Genomic DNA, 19692 nt, shown 5'->3' on the forward strand with positions numbered 1-19692 from the left:
AAGGTAATGAGACATAAGGCAGTTGAGAAGCTGTTCCAGTTAGGAAGGACATATTGGCAACACTACTGTGATGACTTAAATTAGGTGGTGTGATAAACTGATCTCATACAATGAGTGAATGGAGCTGTTTAAATCTCACTCTTTGCTTGCCAGATTCTACATTGATGCCTTTCTGAAGCATGGAGACTCTTAGCTCAAAGGCTCCAACAACTTTATCTAACTGAACTTAAAGCCCCAGGAATGCAGTTAACCTTGACTTAAACAATAAGACTGCTCAACCCTGATATTTTCCCGGACGGCTTATATAGCTAAAACAGGTATCCTGTCGTTGTGTATCAAATTAAAGCTCCAGTTCAGAGAGGTTCTGTCAAGTATCTAGTTGCATACAAAGTACAATCTGAGTATATACGTAAGTTAAGTAGTGTAAATTTGTATGTAGCTGATATAATCAGGTTTTAGGTGAGCAATTGATGGTCACGGGCTCTAGTAATGCACAGTCGAATGGTCCACTGAAATGGCAATAAAGAGCATTTTAAACTCCTACAAAATGTTGACAATCTATATAAGTAAAATCCTGAAATGATGTATAGCCCGTTTCATTCCTATCATGACTGATTACTTCTTTTATCAGACTTAGTTCTAGCAGTGACAGTAGTAAAGATACTTGTAAGCTGGCACTAATATTAATGGTACCTAGAACGTTTACAAAAAATAACTGGTTAAATCATGCTACCTCTAGTTACTAGATGACGGCACAATGGTCATTTTCTACTGTTTAGCTTTGTTTGTTTGTTCAAAAAAAACAGAAGAAGCTTTTGATTTAATTGCTGTGGTAGGTGTACAGGGAAAGACAGGAGTAAATCCTTCCAGGATGAGACAACTCAAGATCTGAAACAGATGGAGATTTCACTTCTTTACTAAACACCACAATATTGCCCTTTCTCATCCAGAGTCAGTGACCAGGTACCTATCAATTACAAACCAAGCTTCAGCATTGGGAGAGTAAGGCTTCCCACTCTCCACCTACCACCAGAAGAGAGTTTCTTGCATCCATATTTCAGAGCATTTTATGTTTATTCCCAAAATTTTCTCCAGGGTTCTGATGGTTAGAAATCTGTTTAAAATGAGAGTCCTAGTTCCTTATAAATTACTTGACTATGAATAGGGTGGGAGTAATATCCCTTGACTCTTAACAGATTCTGGGACCAGCCATCCTCCAGTCTTGTCCTCTCTACCCTTTCATTAAGGAAACTTAACATGCCTTAAGGAGAAAGGATGGAGCTAACCTACCGGAAAGCTATCCTCTTCACTGCCCTTTTCACTGCCTTTTGCTAAAAACAAAAGATTTGTTGCATGTCTTACTCCAAACTGTTGTGATTCTAGCATCTTGGCTACCAGAAATCCTAAAAGAAGCTACAGTATTCTTCAATACTTATGATTGTTTTGAACCTACTGGCAATCCTGCATTAGTGCACAGAGATTTAATCAGCATGTAACACTGAAAAGTCTCTCTAATCTGCAGTGACGGAGTGATGCACTGTAAGTGGGTTTCTTGTGGTATCCAATGGACTGTTTCCATCCGGCTGGATTATTTCTCAGCATATTTCTCTGAGCTTTTTAACACTTCATACTTATTTGCAAATGCACAGAAGTATTCAAAACTTTTTTTTTTCCCCATGGGTGAGTCATTGACGGACTGCCATCCATTGAAACCTCCACCGAGATACACACAGCGTTTAATTGCACTGGAACTGAAGGTATGAGTGCAGCACATGTAAATGCTCCCAAACTAGTGCTAGTTAACTTGTTTGTGTACCAATAGCACTAAAGCTATTTCAGCATAGGTTATACAAAAAACACTGAGGAGCTTTGGAATTAATCTAGTCACGCAGTGAACTCAACATCAGTAACAGGAAAGACAGGATGGGCAGATCTCTACACACTGTCTTCTGGGGGATAAGCAGCCTTTGTGCTTGGTGAAGCAGCATTTTACCTCATATTAAGGCATGAAACCGGATCATATGAAAAATATGAGGCTTTCTCACAGAAATGCCTAGATTTGAAAGAATCTGGGACTTGGTTTAGCTAAACGTAGAAAGCCAAAAAACGTAGTGTTTATATGAACCCCACAGACCACCCGAGCCTCAGAAAACAAAACCAATAAATCTTTTGAGAGAAAGCACCCTTTTTTAACATACTCTCTGATGCTTGCTGCTTGGGATTGGGTCAGCAGTGTCCCAGGAACATGAGCTTGCTGTATTCTGGTACATCTGGTTCTTGTCCCAGCCAGCTGAAAAGGTGTGAAAGTGAAAACTGTCTGTTTCCAAAGTTAATGGAGCTCCTCTGATCAGCAAGGAAGTTCAGCTGAGGTTTCAACCAGCAGCTTGTGGTCTGGCATGAAATAAACTCAGAGTTTACAGCAGGATGTAAACACCCTGTGCAAGCGTTACTCTTCCTTGGGAGAGCTCTGGCCACCTGCTTGAGCACTCATCTTTACTCCTAGCTTATTAGAAGTGCCCTGGGATTTGGTGCGGAGGAGTGGCAGTAAATGAATGTTTTGTTCTCTGTTTCTGAATCTCTGCAATATCCCAGGAGAAAGGGGAAAAACATTCAGCTTTCCACACACACTGCTGAGGCTTTGCCCAAAAGCCTCGCCCCCCCCTTCTTACCTCAGAGATCTCCCAGCCTGCACCACCCCGGGCTGCACCACGTAGCCTTCCCACCCCAACCATGGGCATGACGGAGCAGGGCCCTGCAGGCTGCCATCCGCTCCCTAGGCCTCTGAAAAGCCATGCGCTGCTCATACCGCTTGCACCCCTAGCATCTTACCCCAGCCTGGCTGCTGCACCCTCCACATACCTTCTAGAACGATCCCCCCGGGCCTGCCCGGCACCCCCTGGAGGGGTCTCCCAGCAGATGCCCGATCCTCCCCTCCGAAGGGGTGGTCACCGGGGCCTGCTTCTCCTCAGCATGACGGGAGGCTGAACTGCTCGGCTGCAGCATCTGTGACGCCTCCATTTCGGGGCTGCAGCCTCTCTCGAGGGCTGGGCAGGAAGAGCAGGTCAGTGCCCTCAGGCACTCTCACAGCCCCCCACCAGCCAGGGGGGTGCGGTCACCGTTTTGCCCTCCTTTTTGTGCAGGGCCAGCATGAGGAAACCCTGAGGCCTTGGGGGTGTCCCTGCCACACAGCTGTCGGCAGACTTTAAGGCCTTGGCATTGTTCTCCACAGCTTGGTGAAATGCTAGTTGCAAGGTTTACGCCAAACCAGGGCAAGGCCTGCTTGAGAGCCACTTAATAGTTACCTGTACAGTGACAAACACTAAAATCAGAGGTACAAGGTGACTGAAAATATTTGAGGCTTTTGGTTTGTTTATATTTTAAGAAACTAAGTGTGTGTCTGAGATTGTGTGTCACTCACTGGTGGTAATCGTGCCTGTCATTACCTTGTTTTTGATAAGGGTTCTCTGCTTCTACTGAAGGCCCATTCATAAGAATATGTGATTAGATTTGGTTGATTACTTCAGTGTTTCAAGTTATACCAGCTTTTGTTGTATTGGTGTTCCATCATAGAAAGATGAGCTTCTTCCTTCCCTTTCTGCAACTTTCTACATATTAGAATTAATACATGGCTATAATTATGTTAGCATTAAGCAAATTCTTGCTTCAAAAAGCCTTGTAAATGAATGACAGATGCTTGTGACTAAATCCATTTTAATACTCAATATGAGACAAGTGAGTACTCAGGGACCAACCTGCTTAGCATCCTGAGTACTCACCAACTTCAAGGGGAAATGTGGTGCTCAGCACCACACAGCCAGTTTGGAGTTCCCTGGTTAGCAAAATAGTTTGAATCAGCAAATGCTATGGAAGTTCAGACGGCACCTGCACAATGTGTGTTGAGGTGTAAATGAATCTGAAGCTAGGGTGGAATATAGATTGACAATAGTTTAATAGTAGTGTAACAATTTTATTTTAAATAGTCTGTTTGCAGTAACAATTAAAGGAATGTATCTGCTAGCTCTCATTGTATTGTTCTGAAGTATTTAGAAAGTATGAGAGTTGTACAGATGTACTTAAAATACTACTACAGAAATTAAACTGATAAAAGCAGTTTTTCAGCTTAACAAATGAGGCATCTTCAACTTGCTGAAATTCTGAAGTGTTTGTAAATATACTTTTACTTAAATGGTTTGCCACAGTTAGAAAGACAAGTAAATATGACGTGCGTATATACTTAGTTTGTGTTAAGTTTTAAACTCCAGTCTGTGCTCTCTTGTGATTTAACCCTTAATTTATTTTCCTTATTTCTTCAGACAGTTAAGACTTATGAAGATGGGACACTTAAAGATGCGCCTGGAAATTAGTAGTTCCTTCAAGGAGTCAACCAACTAATTCGTAAAGCATGTCATAGAAGGTAAGGGTGATTCTTTGTTAAATAGTTAGATCAGGAGTAATTTCTCAGAGAGGCCAGAACTTCCGTTCCTCTTAAACATGGCTATTCTTAAAGCAGTAACTGGCTAAGTTTAGAAACTAATCCACTTTCCAAATGACTTCCTCAGGATAAGATTAGAGTACATAGTATTCTGATCTCAGTGTTCTGATTCTACCAATGCTGATTGACTAATATGCCAGGTTATTCTGTACGGAGGAGAAGAATTAGAGGGATAGTGCCTCTATAAGCCTCTGTTATAGGCTAGGGATTTAAAAAAAGGTATAAACTCTTCATAAGCAGTAGATTTTTTTCCGAGTGATGAATTTTCAGTGCTGGAAAATAGCGATTCATTAATGTCATGTAAAACAATGTAATTATGTTGATTAGAGACCAAATGTAACAGAATTCAAGTGACTTTAATACATAATGTAGAATATGGTAACTAAAATATAATACATAGAGCATATATATATCAAATATTACATATATGAAAAATAGTTAACAAAATACGTTAAACATAACATATAAATGCATGTATGTATCATAATTACATAATAAATAATATGTATATGGTAAATTTTATTAATCTGCTAGTCGGATTTTTTTAAATGGTACATGCTTCTTATTTCTTCCCTATTCTTGAACTCAACAAATTTGCATGAACCCTCTTTTTAGGTGTGTATATACATACGGTATGCATGCATATTTCAGCCTCCAAGAGTACCACAGGTCTATATCCTTTTAATTGAGCAAAAGTCAGAATATGCAACATCGTTCTTTCCTGAATATCCCTTAGTTGACCTACAGCTTTTTTTGCTTCTTGTGCCTTTCCTGCACAGTGTAAGGATTTACAATATCTTGCCACCACTCTAACTTACTTAGGAGAATGAAACATTTTAAGTGAAGCAAAAAAATGAATCTTGAACTTTTTGTTAATTTCACGTCACTCATCTTTGACTGGAATACCCAAACTCCATTTTAGTACTCTGCTTTTGGAAGGAACACTTACTTACTCGACAGTGCATGTATGTGTGATATTTCTTCATACATTTTTTTCTGGACGTTTTTACCTGTATAAGATTATTTACACTCTGGTTCTCTAAAGTGTTAAGTGTTCTGTCCCTTCACAGCAGTAGGTAGTGTTTTATTAAGGGTACTCAGGTACCTGATACTTCATATCTGATATTTAGGTCTATGTGCTGGAAGTTCCCAAAACATCTCTGAAACTCAAATGAACGCTGCATTAAAAGAAGGAATGTCAAAGCTTGATGTCCTTAACAGAAAAAAGCTTTTTAAAAATAATATTTCTCAGAACATTTTTCTACATTTTAGTGATCCATGAGATGGAAAAACCCTCTTTTTCCTCTTTCAAGGTTGTCCTTAGTACATAGATATTTTTCTTTTTTAATTATTATTCTGATCTTACTTGTGCACTTAACTGTTCACTACTTCCATTCATGTAAAAACAGGACAGGAAACAGATGAGCAGTTTCATAGAAACTTATCTGAAATTCTATAGTTACAAGTTTGTGCAAGTTTTTTCATCATTTATCTTTATTTTCTATATTATCTATTTGAAATTTTTAAGTACTTTTTAAGACTTCTAATTCTCAAGGGGCATAGTACTATGTTAGGCTCTTAAGCAGGCTGAGGGAACATGTTCTCACAGCTACACCCCATATACGAAATTGAATATTCGCATTTATGGGTTCATTTCACCAGCGTCTCTTTCTTTCCTAAGAAGATGTTGTTCATCTTACTTTAAAGTAGTTTGCAGCCAATCCCAGTAAACACATGATTCAATATGATCTCAAGGAAGTGGATTTTCTGTTCGTTCTTCAACTGGAGAATGATTAAGCCATGAAGATTTTGTGCTTTCCCCCAGCATTGCACTGGCATTCATGTAGCTCCATGGGGAGAATTAGAATAGACTACCCACAGGCATTTTTTTCCGTGGTTTACAATGCAGTTCCACAGTTGTTCATTTGGCAGCATGGACCAAACCCAGGACCTTTGAATTTCAGAGTGCAATATTCTTTCTGCTACAGCTAGATGTGCCCGTAAACTCAAAGGCTGGGATATAAGAGGAAAAAAAGCCCATCTTTCCTGTCTGCACTCGTAATATCGCAAGGGATCAGTGGCCGAGCATTGACCGTGCCACATAGCCCAGCTTTAAAGTGAGGAGAGCAGAAGTGCTCACTTGCCTCTGCAGTAAGGGCAGAGATCACAAGAAATGAGATCTGGGTACTTTTAATGTGAGCAGCAGCAGGGATTGGGAAGCTCTGACAGATTATCAGGACTTGCAAGGAAAAGAGCAGAGAAAAGAGGACACCAATTTCAGGGAGAAATAATGTTAGACAAATCTTTTGTTGTCCTGTGCCTCTGTAAGGTAGGAGAAATAATAGTTTCCTTTGAAATACTGTCTCCTTTGCTATGTGGAACAAAGTGACTTTTCTTCTCCTGATTTTTGTTTTAAAAGGAATATTAGTTACCACCCATCTGCAAATATGGTTTCAAGTGTGTGAAGTTGTCAGGAACTCCTAACTGTATTGGTTAGTTAGACAGGCTGGCATGATCTGCTTCTGCGACACCTCAAGTGGGATCTCTGGAGAGAAATCCTTGCTGAGTCTGACATCAATGTAGTGTTGTGGTACCCGGTCATGCTATATAATGTGTGGAAGGGGGGCAGCATCCAGGTCTAGATGTGGATTCTTCAGCATTGCACCTGCAATATAAACAAAAATAGCGTAAGTTCACATTTATGTGTGATTTTTTATTTAACAATATATTGTTGAAAGAATGAACAAAGAGTAATAAATAAAAATGGGAATAACTCAAAATGTCACATCTCTGTCTCTGCTGCTGGCTTTCACAGTAGTGACACTAAAACACATCAAATAGGCTTGGATGGGTCCAGTTGTTTTCCTCTGGAGTCATTCATGTGTCTTCTTTCAGAAAGCCAGGGCAGACTTAGCAGAGTCCTTTGCAAAGGCTCAGCAAAGTGACTTGCTTCATGGGTGGGAAGGCACTAACATAAAGAAGTCCAGGGGTTAGATGCAGCTTGAGGGAATTGAGAGTACAGCAATACTCCGAGCCACAGCTTCAGGAGCTCCTAAGTCTCTGTATACCAGTGAAGTCCATCCCAGCTGTTTTTGTTTTTTGTTTTTGTTTTTGTTTTTGTTTTTAATTTGGCTGGCCAGCACAGGAATTTGGGATATTCATAAGCTTTCTGCAGTTTATTTTTCTTGACCTGGGGGCTGTTTTTCCATGGTTTAAGTGACCGATGAACCAATTTCTTATCTAGCACTGTGCAATACAGCCCTGACACCTAGTGGCTGGTCTTCTAGCTTCAAGACCCTGGGATGTAATCTCTGTGCGTCTGCTGTAGCAGCCTCGAGCAGGGGGGCCCTTCCTGCACAATTTTTACGTAACGAACATGTTTCAACTGTTGGGCTTCACATGCCTAGATTGATGAGGCCAGATCGGCTGCAGTTAGGAATTTATCGGGTAGCCTCCCAGGTTCTATCACTCCTAAGATTTTTCCTAACAAGTACATTTTCTTTTCCATGCCCCAGTCATTCAGAGTGCTTGCCAAGGATGAGAGGGTTTTGGCATTTGAAAATCCTCACATAACCTGAATGCTGGCAGTCCCTGAACAATAGGGAGGTTTAGCATGTGTCTGTAAAACTGACCTGAAAAGCTACTAAAGGCAAAGGTATTCTTCATCTGTTTGGATTCCTGTGATTTATTTTGGTTAAATGTTCTCTGCTGAGCTCCCAGTGCATGGACTGTCTTCAGGAAGGTGTTTCTGTCAGCTTGCAAGTAGCGTGGTTTGCAGATCTCAAAAGCATTGTCTGCTCTGAAAAATCTCACCAAAGCCCTGTTGTGCTGGTGAAATAAATGTTATATCCATTTTACAGTGAGGTATGTAAGACTCAGGGTGGTGATGTGCTTATTCTAAATACTACAAGTCAGCCCCAGATTTGTTAATGGGATTGGGAAGATCTTAATGTGTGTCCCCTGCTGGGACATGCTTCTTGAAAGCCCAGAAGGCAAGGACAGAGAATAATACAAAGCCTCTAGTAGCAATAGTGAGAAATGTCCACTGTGCAGATTTTACTTGATGATCTGACTTGCAATGAACTCAAAACTATGCCAGTAATCACTGAAACATCCGAAAACATCCATGGAGATCTTGACCTTCACAAGAATACAGAAAGGATTTTGATGGTACAGCATTCCAGTACTCATGTTTCCTGTTTATAGGTGCGTCATATGGCACAGACTGGCTTATGCATTATTATTGACTCCAGGTTTAAGCCGGAAGGACTGTAATGGTCATATCGGGCAGCTAACTCATTCCATGAAGCAGTGTATTGGCAGTTGGCGAGCACAAGGTGGCACAGCAGAGCAGGAATAGCAGCCGGGTGAGCAAGGGCCGCAGATCCGACAAGCTGGGTGTTCAAGTCTCGGCCGCAGCCTGGCAGTGCAAGAGGGCTCTGCAGCCTGCCATTTCTGAGGCTGCCATCTTCACTGCTAAGTCCAGTTCTGTGGCAGAATGTTGGCTTCTTAACGTTCCCTTGGCAGCTTAGTCATTTCATCTGCAGATGCGCATTCCCTAGAGTTATGGGTAAATATCAGCCCAGCCTTTATTGGCACCTAATTAATCAGCTCCTCCTAGCGACTCCCCTTTTGTGTTGCAGGTTTTGTGGTATCTCAGCTGTACCAGCAAATTAAAACTGTGTGATAGTCTCAGTGATGTCCTGACTCTCAGTCCTGCCTCCAACAAGCACATTTGAAAATTTTTCTTAATTCTCTTGTGATTTCTTAGAAATTCAGTTAAATTTCTAAGCCTCACTGTATGTACTTGGATTTTTGCAATTATTTTTCTTTTCGAATCATATAGTTTTCTAGAGTTTTGCTAAGAAACATAACATGTTCTAATCTTTTGTTTACCCTTTAAGGCCAGAGGGGATGTTTTGCAAGATTGGTTGTTCATGTGCCTAAGCAAATCTGTTTAAAAACATGTGATGTATCCTTTGCTAGAGAGAAGAGTGTCTTGGAAGCTACTAATGTCAGGGCAAGTTAGACTGGAGGGTCACTGATCCCTTAAGGGCATGGAATTAAGAATCTTGTAGTAGGGCAATATAAAGTTTCTCTTTTTCTCATCTGGGACAAAGATATGCCAGCATTATGAGCCTCAGGACTCAGAGTGGTTAGATGAGTGAAGAGTTAACCATATATCTGAAGGAAGATTGGGCTAATGTGTACTCCCCAAGCTAGGAGAAAAGCCCGCTGACAATAGCTGAAGGGGACAGGAGGGTGAGATTCTAAATCAAAGTCAGGACTGGAATACTAATAACAGAATCAGTTAAGAGATCAGTAGAGACTCCAATGCCTCCCCCCAACCCTTAAAAAAAAAAAATAGCTGATGAACTTAATTTAAGTAGATGCTTGGAAAGGGAAATTGAAGCAGGCCCTTTGCAGGAGTTGTTTCTACCACGAGGGAATGCCCTGAAGCACTCTTTGTCTAGCCTTGCCATTTGAATTGCTGTAACCTTGATGCCAAGGTTATTTAATAGCTCTGCTTTAGCATTATCACACAGACCTCATTGCTCAAGCTGGTTATGTAGATTAGAAGTTAGCTGGGAATATTTTTGATGGAATGATTTGCAGATGGAGAATGCATTACTTTTCAAAAGTTTTGAATTTTGTGAGAGTTCAGATTTACTGGAACAAAAAAAAATCCTTCCAGGAAAATCTGAAAAATGCATCATTGCCTAGAATTGCCTAGAATCACTTGCCCATTAATAGTACAGAATTGATCAAAAGCAGCAGATCCAAATCACACAGAGAAATTATTCCAACAGACTGCCATGGAGATATTCAGAAGCTCCTCTTCAATGAAAGATATGGTTTTAAAATACTGTAATCACAAATTGGCCCATTTGTTGCAGGAAGAACTTTTATCTCCCACTCATCTCAGTTTCTCTGGGCATGCATCATTTCTGAATAGCACCTTGAGCACACTATTGCACAATCACAAAAATAAATACAGTGATTTCTATTCAGAAGCACATTTTGTAGGAAACTTCCAATACTATTGGTAATACTAGGTTGGATTTCAGTCTTGCTGAAGACTCACCATCCAAATAGAAACAGCCCACAGCTATTCTGGCACCCCATGAGTTAAGAGGAACTCTGCATAAGAGTCTAGAGATATTGATGTCTATCAATCCTTTATATAATGTTATAACGCTGAACACTGTGCATTTTTGTTTCCTTGTAGACCTCAAATTCTCAACTTGAGTTAGAATGAGTTTTATGACAGGAAAGAAATAGAGTGCAAGCTCTGCTCCCTTTCTTTCTCCAACCTTTAATATGTTCCTCCAGGGGTCTTAAAAAGTGTTTTCTAGGTAGAAGAGTAATTCATCTATAGCTCAAAGGCCAGGACAGTACTACAGATTTTGCCATGACACAGTTGGGCAGAGATCAACATGCTGGGGTGTGACCTGTCAGTAATGTTGCCAGAAGCCACCTTTGTAAGAAAGCTCATCTGTCACTCCCAAGGAATCAAGAAGCTATACTGTAAAAACATTTTCTGCTGTTACAAACTACATCTGCCTGAGAATGCTGTGCCAGCATAATATACTGCGTATTATAAAGCATAATACCTATGCTGACAAAGCACTCCCAGTCTGGACCTAACCTAACCTGCTAGGAACAGCTTCCTGTTCCCCAAGCTACACAACAGAAAAGGCACAGAAAGGAAAAAAGAAAACAAACAAACAAACAAAAAACCACCAGCCTCTTTAACTGTTTCTTGTTGGAGAAACATAGTAATGTAGTAGTAATGTGGTCCCTGGTTGTGCTGCTGGTAATCAGGTCAGTTTATATCTGTCCCCATAAGTCAGTGACAGACTTCAAATGTAAGCAGCCACTCTTCATTTTCCATGCCTTTCCTAACTCTATCACATGTAGTTTCCCTGACGTCAGTAATTTTCTCTACCTTCATGACTGTACTCCTCCTTTGAATCTTTTCTTTTCTGCAGACACATCCTAAAAAATTTCAGACCAGAAGGTGAATTAGTAGAAGTATTCCATGAGCATGTAAACAAATGTGATTATCACAATGTGATAATGTAATTGATATATTGCCTAGAAATCTCTGTCCGTCTGTCTGTCTGTGTCCCTCCCCCCACACACACATACCACCCCTTTTTTACCACAAGTGGCTCAAATGACATCCTTGTAAAGTGTTATCCCTGGGAGGAATAGTATCTGAACTCAGTTCTGCTTTCATAGGTACCCAACTCTCCCTGTAAGTTAAAGTATCGTCACATGCTTAGTGCACATGATTTCGTGGGCAGGATCAGGCTGTCAGAATTTGTGTCTGTAATCTCTGGTTCCAAATGAAGTCTGCAGTTTTGCTGTCTGCAGCTTGTTCCCATCCTCATTGTCTGCTTCACAGCTCACATTCAACCTCTGAGACAAGGTCATAGGCAGTCTGAAAATCAATTTGCCTCCATTCCACCTTCCTCAACCTTATTTCTTTTTTTAGCTCTCTTTATGAAAGAACTGCCTGCACAGACCTGGATCTGATGCATCGGGACAAGTTCACATGTGCAAAATCTTTGCCAAAAAGGAGGCATGTAATACAATTGCCTGTAAATAATCTCTTCCCCTAGCTAACATGAGCCTTTCAGATTGTTTATACTGAATACTCATTCAAATCTTGTCAGTGCTGCATTTTGCTGCTGTTGATTGAAATGGTAATGAAGGCAAGTACAGCCTCCCAAATTGTTCAGTTTTTCAAAAATGTATTTACAGGCAGTTAGCAGTGTTACAACTGCATCTCGCTCATTGACTGTTCAGAACAAGCTAGCTGTGTCTGCAGGGCACAGTCAGCGTGGATCACAGTGAATCCTGTATCATCTTTGCCTTGCAGCTCTGCAGTATGCTTGCTGATTCACTTAAGTAAAGATCACTGAAAAAGCCCCTTGCAATCATTGTAGCGGGTACCAAACCGTACTAAGTATGTTTGCAATTAATTTTCCTAAGCCAACTCCTTTTCTTTTGCTGGGCATAGCCCACTATCCTGCCAGTCACCGCAGTGCTCTGATACTTTTTTTGGTAGTAAACAGCCATTGTATAGGCTGTTTATATGGGCTTTTACAAGTTTCATTGGAATGGAAATCTACATGAAATAGTGATGTGACACACAGAGGAACCAGCTTAATTTCCCGTGTGGAACAATTCCAGATTTAAAATGAATGCTTACACTTTCAGGAACAAACTAATTTCACTCTGTCTTATCGAAGAAGGTCAAACAGAAGGCAATAGAGCTACAGAGAAATTGCCAAGTGTTACATGTAATTGTGGTTGCTTCATTTTGAGCGATGATAAATAAAGGCAAATCTATCACTACTTCTTTCTAAAAAGTGTTGGGTCATGTCAAGTTTTCAAAGAGCAAAAAATAAGAAGGAATTATTTCCAATTCAGAACTTCAGCTAATTTATAGAACCTTCAGCAGAAGAATGAGTCTCCCTGGGGCAGCCTGTTATACTGGGAGACGAATGTTTTATTCCAGGAACACTGGGGAAAAGGTCCCATCTTGTGTACCAGAACCTCTGTGTTCCACAAAATGGGAAGGCATGCAAAGATAATAGCAGCTCCTTAATGCCAGGTTCACGTGCACTGTTTCATGGAAGAGGTCTGAAAGTTCACAGATTTCTCTGGTGTCAGTTCCGAGGAACTTTCTGTGCCCCCCTTGAGAGGTGATGGTGCCTGTTTGAGCTGAGGTTGTGCAGCCCTCATGAAGAGATCTCATGACATACTAATCTTTTCCACAGGAGTTAACATTTATCAGGGAAAATTACACCCTCAAAGGAGGTTATCAGCTGATGAAAATGCCTTGCAAACAAATTTATTGCTTAGCTTGCAATTATCTGATTTATGTATTACAGGAAAAGTAGAATGAGGAAACCATCCATACTTCTAGGGCTTTAAAAACTATTATGGTGTTTAAAGAGCAATTGTCTTCAAATGCCCCTCAAACCATAAAGCTAAAGCTACGGCCATAAAGCCATAAATGCCAAGATCTAGGATTGCCACCTCAGCACAGGCAGCTTAGGATTCTCTGAACTTTATCTTTCCTGTCTCCAGCAAAATCAGGCATTGAGGACCCTACTGTGTGGTCTTCCTTTCCATTCCTAAACTCTAGTTTGTTTTGTTGGCAGCAGGAATATTTTCTTCAGTTGACCTTCCCACACCTGATAACTGCATTTCTAATCACAATCCACACATTTGACCTCCTAACAAACAACCTAAGCATTAAAAATGTATGAGACTAGTAAAGGGGGGACAGCTGAATGGCTACATTAGCACTAAAGCTACGGTGGGCCTGAATTATTGATAGAAAGGGCGATTTATACTTTTCTTTTAGCTATTGAATAATAGATTAAAAGCTGCACAATAAGATTATTTTCATTACTCACATAAATAATTTGTTCAGTTAAAAAGAATGAGGAGAACAAATGAAAAGTGCCATGAGGTGGCAAACGGATTTGGCTTTAAAGTGTTATGTTCTAGAGCATATATTCATTTTGGACATATTTTCCAATAAATGTTTTGATTTAACAGATAGATTAGGGAATGTTTTCTATAATTTAGGATTTATGAATAGAATTTTTTTTCCCTGAGTGTAACTGTGATACTATCAATGAAGTTTATCAATAGAGAAAAAATGATGTATTCTGTATTGGTGGGAGCACATGCTAACCCAATCAAAACATGTTATTTAGCAGTTAAAATTACCAGACTGATTCATTCCTGCATATCTGGTCTTTATAATTGTTATGTTTTTGAATCCCTCATTCATGCTATGTGCAGTATGCCACACTGAGAGGTCACTATCTACATAGCCATAGAGATGTATTAAGTTTGCTTGATTTTGCTTTTCCTATTTAGCTTGATTGCAGTAAAAATAACCCTTATGTAAGTGTTTCCAGGGATTAATAGTCTGTTTGGCTTTCTAGACTGCCTTTGGCTATTAGATCTCCTGTCTGGTTATTAATGTACCCAGCAAGAGTCCCGTTGCAGATTTCTGTTAATCAGCAGCATTCTTACTGTAGATGTTAGATGTCATGAATTGTGAATAGACAGTTGCCTCTACATTTCCACTTGTTCTACTCTCCTGCAGGGCTGGGTGATGTTGACTTTGAACTGGACAGCTCCTTTTCTATCAGCTTTGAACTTTTTTTCAGCACAGTCTCAGCAAGTATCTGTTAGGCTGCCTGGGCAGCTTTCTGCTTATATCCCTGTGGCAACAATTTTGAAAAGAAAAAGAGCAAGCAAGTTTCCTTTAAATGAAATTATTAAAACTCATTCATTACAGCCACTATGGAAAAGTGGGACTTCCAGAATAGTGTGCTTCCATTGTTGTGTTGGTATTTTCTTAGTAAAAGAACCAAAAGTAACGCAGCTATCAGTATTGCTTCATGTAAGTATCTCAAAATATTATATTTCAGTCATGCTATGTATTGATTTAGAATCCCTTCAAATTGCTCGAAAGATCTGGAGGGATTTGTGATTCTTTAGAGTATCTGTGGATGGGAAGCTTTCCATTTAATACAGCAAATTGGGATCGAATTTATACAGATTTGTACCTTTTAGTAGCCACACAGACTTGTTTCCTTGTACTCCCCCAGCTGACACAGAATAAGCAATATCAATGCACTTACTGACACAACCTTCTGGATGACTCAGCCTTCAAACTACCCAGCTTCAATCCCCACACATGTTCAGATGACAAGTTCTCAACAGGGATGGCAAAATTTGATAGGTTTTGTGATGCTGAAGTCTGTCTGGTGAGAGGAGAAAGCAGCCAGTCTGAGTTCAATGTGAGTAGGCTGCTAAGTGACTAGTGGTAAAATGGAAATATGTACCACTGACCTACTTAGTGTTGAAAGTCTTCATATTCCATTATTGATGAGCTGATCTACCTAATGCCCCCCTTGTGTGCAGTTAGCTCAGCGTCAGGGTGATTTTAACTTTCTTTCATTTCTGGACTAATGTAATTAGAATGTCCCTGTTTTAGTCTGATGTTTTCACCCAATGAAATACGTACAGCTGAAAAGTACAGGCCGAGTCAGAATTTTGGATCTGCTTTTGAAATCTAAATTTAGACACACAAGACTGTAAATTTTAGTGTGATTAATGTGTTAGGGACTTTAAGGAAAAGTGCTGATAATGCTAGAGTTTTGGGCTTTTTGCAGTTTAGAACCAATCGCTTTTAGCAAGGGATTTAATTTACAGTTTCTGCAGAATTCTGAAGTATTGGAGTTGTATTTTTGTTTCTTAAATACAAACTCCAGCAATAGACTATGTTTATCACTGTTAAAGAAACTCAGTTGCCTCCAACAAGCTAAAAAAGGAAGATGAGATCCAAACAAAACTTAGATGTTATTCTAAGGACTTTTTTTTTGAGATATTTTCAAAACTTACTATTGAGTTTGGTATATGTCATGCAGGTAGCTAGAGATTTGAATGTAGAGGTACATCTTAGCTAGTATAAATGACTCCATTCATATTGCTGAAGGAGAATGTTTTAATTTTGGAAGCTACCTTCTTGTGTTTTTTTTAACTGTCAGGGCTGGGAATCTGATAAATGTAACTGTCAGCCATGCATAGGGTAGGGAGAAAGAGAGAAAGACGTTTTCTTGTGCTATGTTCAGCAGTGTTTATGATGTAAAACAGCAATATGTCTGGACTGTCCTAAGTTCTTTAAGTATTACAACCTTGTTATTTAGAAACTGTCTGTATGGTTATTTGGGTTTAACTTAATAGTAGCCTCTTAGAAAAACAGGAAGGCAAAGAAGTGAGTCAGTCCAGGACACATCTTGGTAAACACTTCAGGGTAGGCAAATGGCAAATGCCTAAATTATTTCCTTTGAGCTTATAACTTCTAGGTTTCTGCCAAGGTGAATAGCTTACATTGCCCAGTGATGGGTACAATAGGTTACAAGTGCTGTGAACTAAGAAGGGGATTTTATATTGGGAGTTGAGGGAGATCCATTGAAGGAAAATGAGTCTCTCCTACAGACTCCAGTAGAGTAAGTACTACGTTGAGCCATCGCTGGATTTTCTAACGGTGAAAACATCCACATTACGTTAGATATTGTGCAAACACTGTTATGTTTTAACATACTTCTTTCCAGACAGTATTCTTTTTTTTTCTAATACTAAATATTAAACATGGTATTCCTCTGTGAAGACTGACAGGTCTTTCTGTTGTTGGTTATTACCATGAGCCAGGTAGAGTGAGCCACAGATGTTGCATCCAGGCAGATCTGCTTAGATAATGATGACAAACACAGAAGATAATGCCTGTGTTACTGAACTTGCTCTAAAAGCAATCACAACCTAGAGGTAAATGCAAACAGAAAAGCACAAATGCAGCTAAGTTTCCTGCAGTAGCACATGAGCTATACCAGCACTGCACTGACCGGTGAAGAGAATAATTCTGTGTTATCTTTCCATTCCTCTGCTTCAGTCATCTATGAAGGCTTTTCTGATGCTCTTGTTTCAGATCCTAGAGAGTTGCTCTGCCAACAGGAGATTAGCCAGTATGAATGTGTGACCCAGAAATGTTGCTGATTTTTGATAATGTGATAATACTGTTGAAAGGTGTTTTTTTTGTTTTTTTGTTTGTTTGTTTGTTTTGTTTTGTTTGTTTGTTTGTTTTTTCTTAGCCATCCAGCTAGTTCCTTTCCACAAAGGCACTCTTTGGAGAAAGGAACCACTGGATTTACAGTTCTTAATCAAACCTAAGGTTATGGCCTGCAATTTACCATCTTCTTGACTGCCTATTAGGGTTGCTCACCCACCACTTTGTCAGAGAACATTGAATCAGTGACCTATTTTCATCTCATAACTGCAACGCAGACTGTTTTGTTGCCTCTCCCCAACATTGTCCAAAATTAGGACACGGCCTATTGTAAACTTGCATGTCCTTCAAATGATGTGAATATAGTATGGGTTGGAGTCTATGGGAAATTAAGTCCAGGGGTTCCCCACTGCAATAAGATCAGCTGAACGTGGCTTTTTTTTTGCTCCTTCTGGGGAAAGGAAGCACTATTTGATAAAGGCAGATGACTAACATGGTTAGCATTTCTGTATGGTAATTATTTGTATTCTTGCAGATGAATCAATTAAAAGGTCATTACATCTATACAGCATAATTAACACAGTATATGGACATCCTGTTTATTTAAAAGATGAAAAGTGGCAACTTAGACATCCTAAATGAATATTTTGTTGTGTTTTCATGTTTTTATTTCCATTGCCTTAAGAAAGTCACTTAGAAGGTTAGCAGGACACAGTAGTCAGGGTTTTTCTAAATTTCATGGGTAAAATTTGTAATAAGAAATTGTAGAATAGAAAATGAAGAGAAAGCAGTATCATATGACCCCTCACTCCTGCTAATACGTAGCATACTGCTGAGCTTTCATCACCTGATGAAAAATGTTAAGAAGTTTGTATAATCTTGGCTTCTGTAATTTCAAGGAGAATAGTTAATATTCCAGTTGTATACATGTTTCTGTATTACTTTGGAAAGGTCATTGCTAGAAATGTGAAAATAACACATGAATGGTACATAAATGATGAAAAGGGAACAATTCATTTTGTCATAGAATACAGGGCCTAATAGTCTCCCAAATACTCTTCAGGCAGTAGTGGTAAAGTAGAATTCATTAGCACAAAATATCATGGAAGCCAAAGTATGTATTGGTTCAAAATGAGATTAAATAGTTAGTGGGAGGTAGATCTTTATATTATATATAGTGGCATGAATGTCGTTTGCCTCTAGCTTAAATAGCTTAATGCCACAGATTGCCAGACAGTGAGAAACACAAGAGAATGTGGATTACTTTTCATTTGCCCAACTTTTATTCTCTTTCATAAGCGTTCTCTCCTGGTCACTACTGGGGAAAAGATAAATGGAGCTTTCATCTGATCCAATATGCATGTTTTGCATATTCATATAAATGCAAATGATTAGTGTCAAATCTATTAATAAAAGTATCCATCCTAAAAATCTGTCTATTTCTGTCTGCTGTAGCTGTGTGTCATAACTGTCACTGTGTCTCTTCTTCTGTCACTCATGAGTACAGAATTCCTCCGGTAGACTGTTGAACTATGGAAGGTGTGAGTTCAACTTTGTGAAATACTGCACAGAAGTTCAAGAATCTTGTTATTTCCATTGCAATATTTTGTTACAAATTGCATCTAGGCCTTCATGCCTTGATCAGTTGTAATTCCCACTGAAGTGAACCTCATTGATACTACAGCTGAGCTGAGCAGTGCTTTTCCAGATTTGCAATTTAGATAAAAACGCAAAGATTTGTTGTTCATTTTCAGTTATCTGCCAGGGTATAAAAAGCACAAGGCTTCCAGAAAATAGTGAAGGATATCATCCATTGCACCTTGTACTCTTAGGTATTTATGCTTGTGGAAATACAGTTGTGAAATAATACTAAGTTATAAATTAGAGAGTTCAGAGTTTTGACTTTGTTAGGTGTTTGACATTAGTGTACAAAACAGAAGGAAATCAGTCTTGCTAGTGATCCCTCCCCATCTTAAGAGATTGTCTTTGAAGAAGGACTTGAGCCCTTCAAGCAAAATCAGATCCATTGCTATCCATTCTTGGTTGGTTTATGCTTTTGCCTAACTTTGGGTTGATCTTTAGAATTGTTCAGTAGAAAGGAGGTTAGCCCAATACCATTAATAACTTTAAATGTGGAAAACTAGGTGAAGAGAAATAAAACAATAGTCACAGGAAATTGGAACTGAGTTTTCTTGAAAAGGAAGATGTAATGCCACTGCCCATCAGACTGCCCACCTGAGAAACCTTTAATATTCAGCTGCAGCTGGGAAAATGACTGGTTTCACCAGCTTGCAGACCAGAGATTTGAAAACATACCTGAAAGATTGGTGAAGTGGTCGTATTCCCAGCATGGAAACTGGACAGGTAGAGAAGTGAAGAAAGAAATGAAAAACATGAGGAAATATACTATGTACAGATCTATAATTTTTTAGAAAAATTGCCAATTGATTATGCTGGTTTGAGGGTATTTATATTATCATGGACTCATGTCCAAGAAACTAAGAAACTATTTCCTGTAAAATGTTGTGAATCTCCTGTCTCAATGCATTGTAAATCAAGGTTTTCTATATTCACCTCACTTGACTTGATAATA

At 39.4% G+C, this 19692-nt stretch overlaps 1 protein-coding gene and 1 long non-coding RNA gene across 3 annotated transcripts in view; one reads left to right on the forward strand and one right to left on the reverse strand.

Annotated features, from left to right (window-relative positions):
* The first annotated feature begins 2864 nt into the window (after nucleotides 1-2864).
* Nucleotides 2865-19692, forward strand: part of LOC106039174 (uncharacterized) — a 67707-nt gene continuing 50879 nt past the window's right edge. For both annotated transcript variants that reach the window (XR_007168454.2, XR_007168453.2), the window contains exons 1-2: nucleotides 2865-3061; nucleotides 4314-4414. This is a non-coding gene — a long non-coding RNA (uncharacterized lncRNA). The remainder of the gene's footprint in view (nucleotides 3062-4313; nucleotides 4415-19692) is intronic.
* The window catches only part of AMER3 (APC membrane recruitment protein 3), a 37328-nt gene continuing 22056 nt past the window's right edge, over nucleotides 4421-19692 (reverse strand). The window contains exon 3 of the mRNA XM_048077165.2: nucleotides 4421-7157. The gene's annotated coding sequence lies outside the window, so the exon portion shown is untranslated. The remainder of the gene's footprint in view (nucleotides 7158-19692) is intronic.

Source organism: Anser cygnoides, chromosome 9, assembly GCF_040182565.1.
Source record: "Anser cygnoides isolate HZ-2024a breed goose chromosome 9, Taihu_goose_T2T_genome, whole genome shotgun sequence".
Classification (NCBI taxonomy): domain Eukaryota; kingdom Metazoa; phylum Chordata; class Aves; order Anseriformes; family Anatidae; genus Anser; species Anser cygnoides.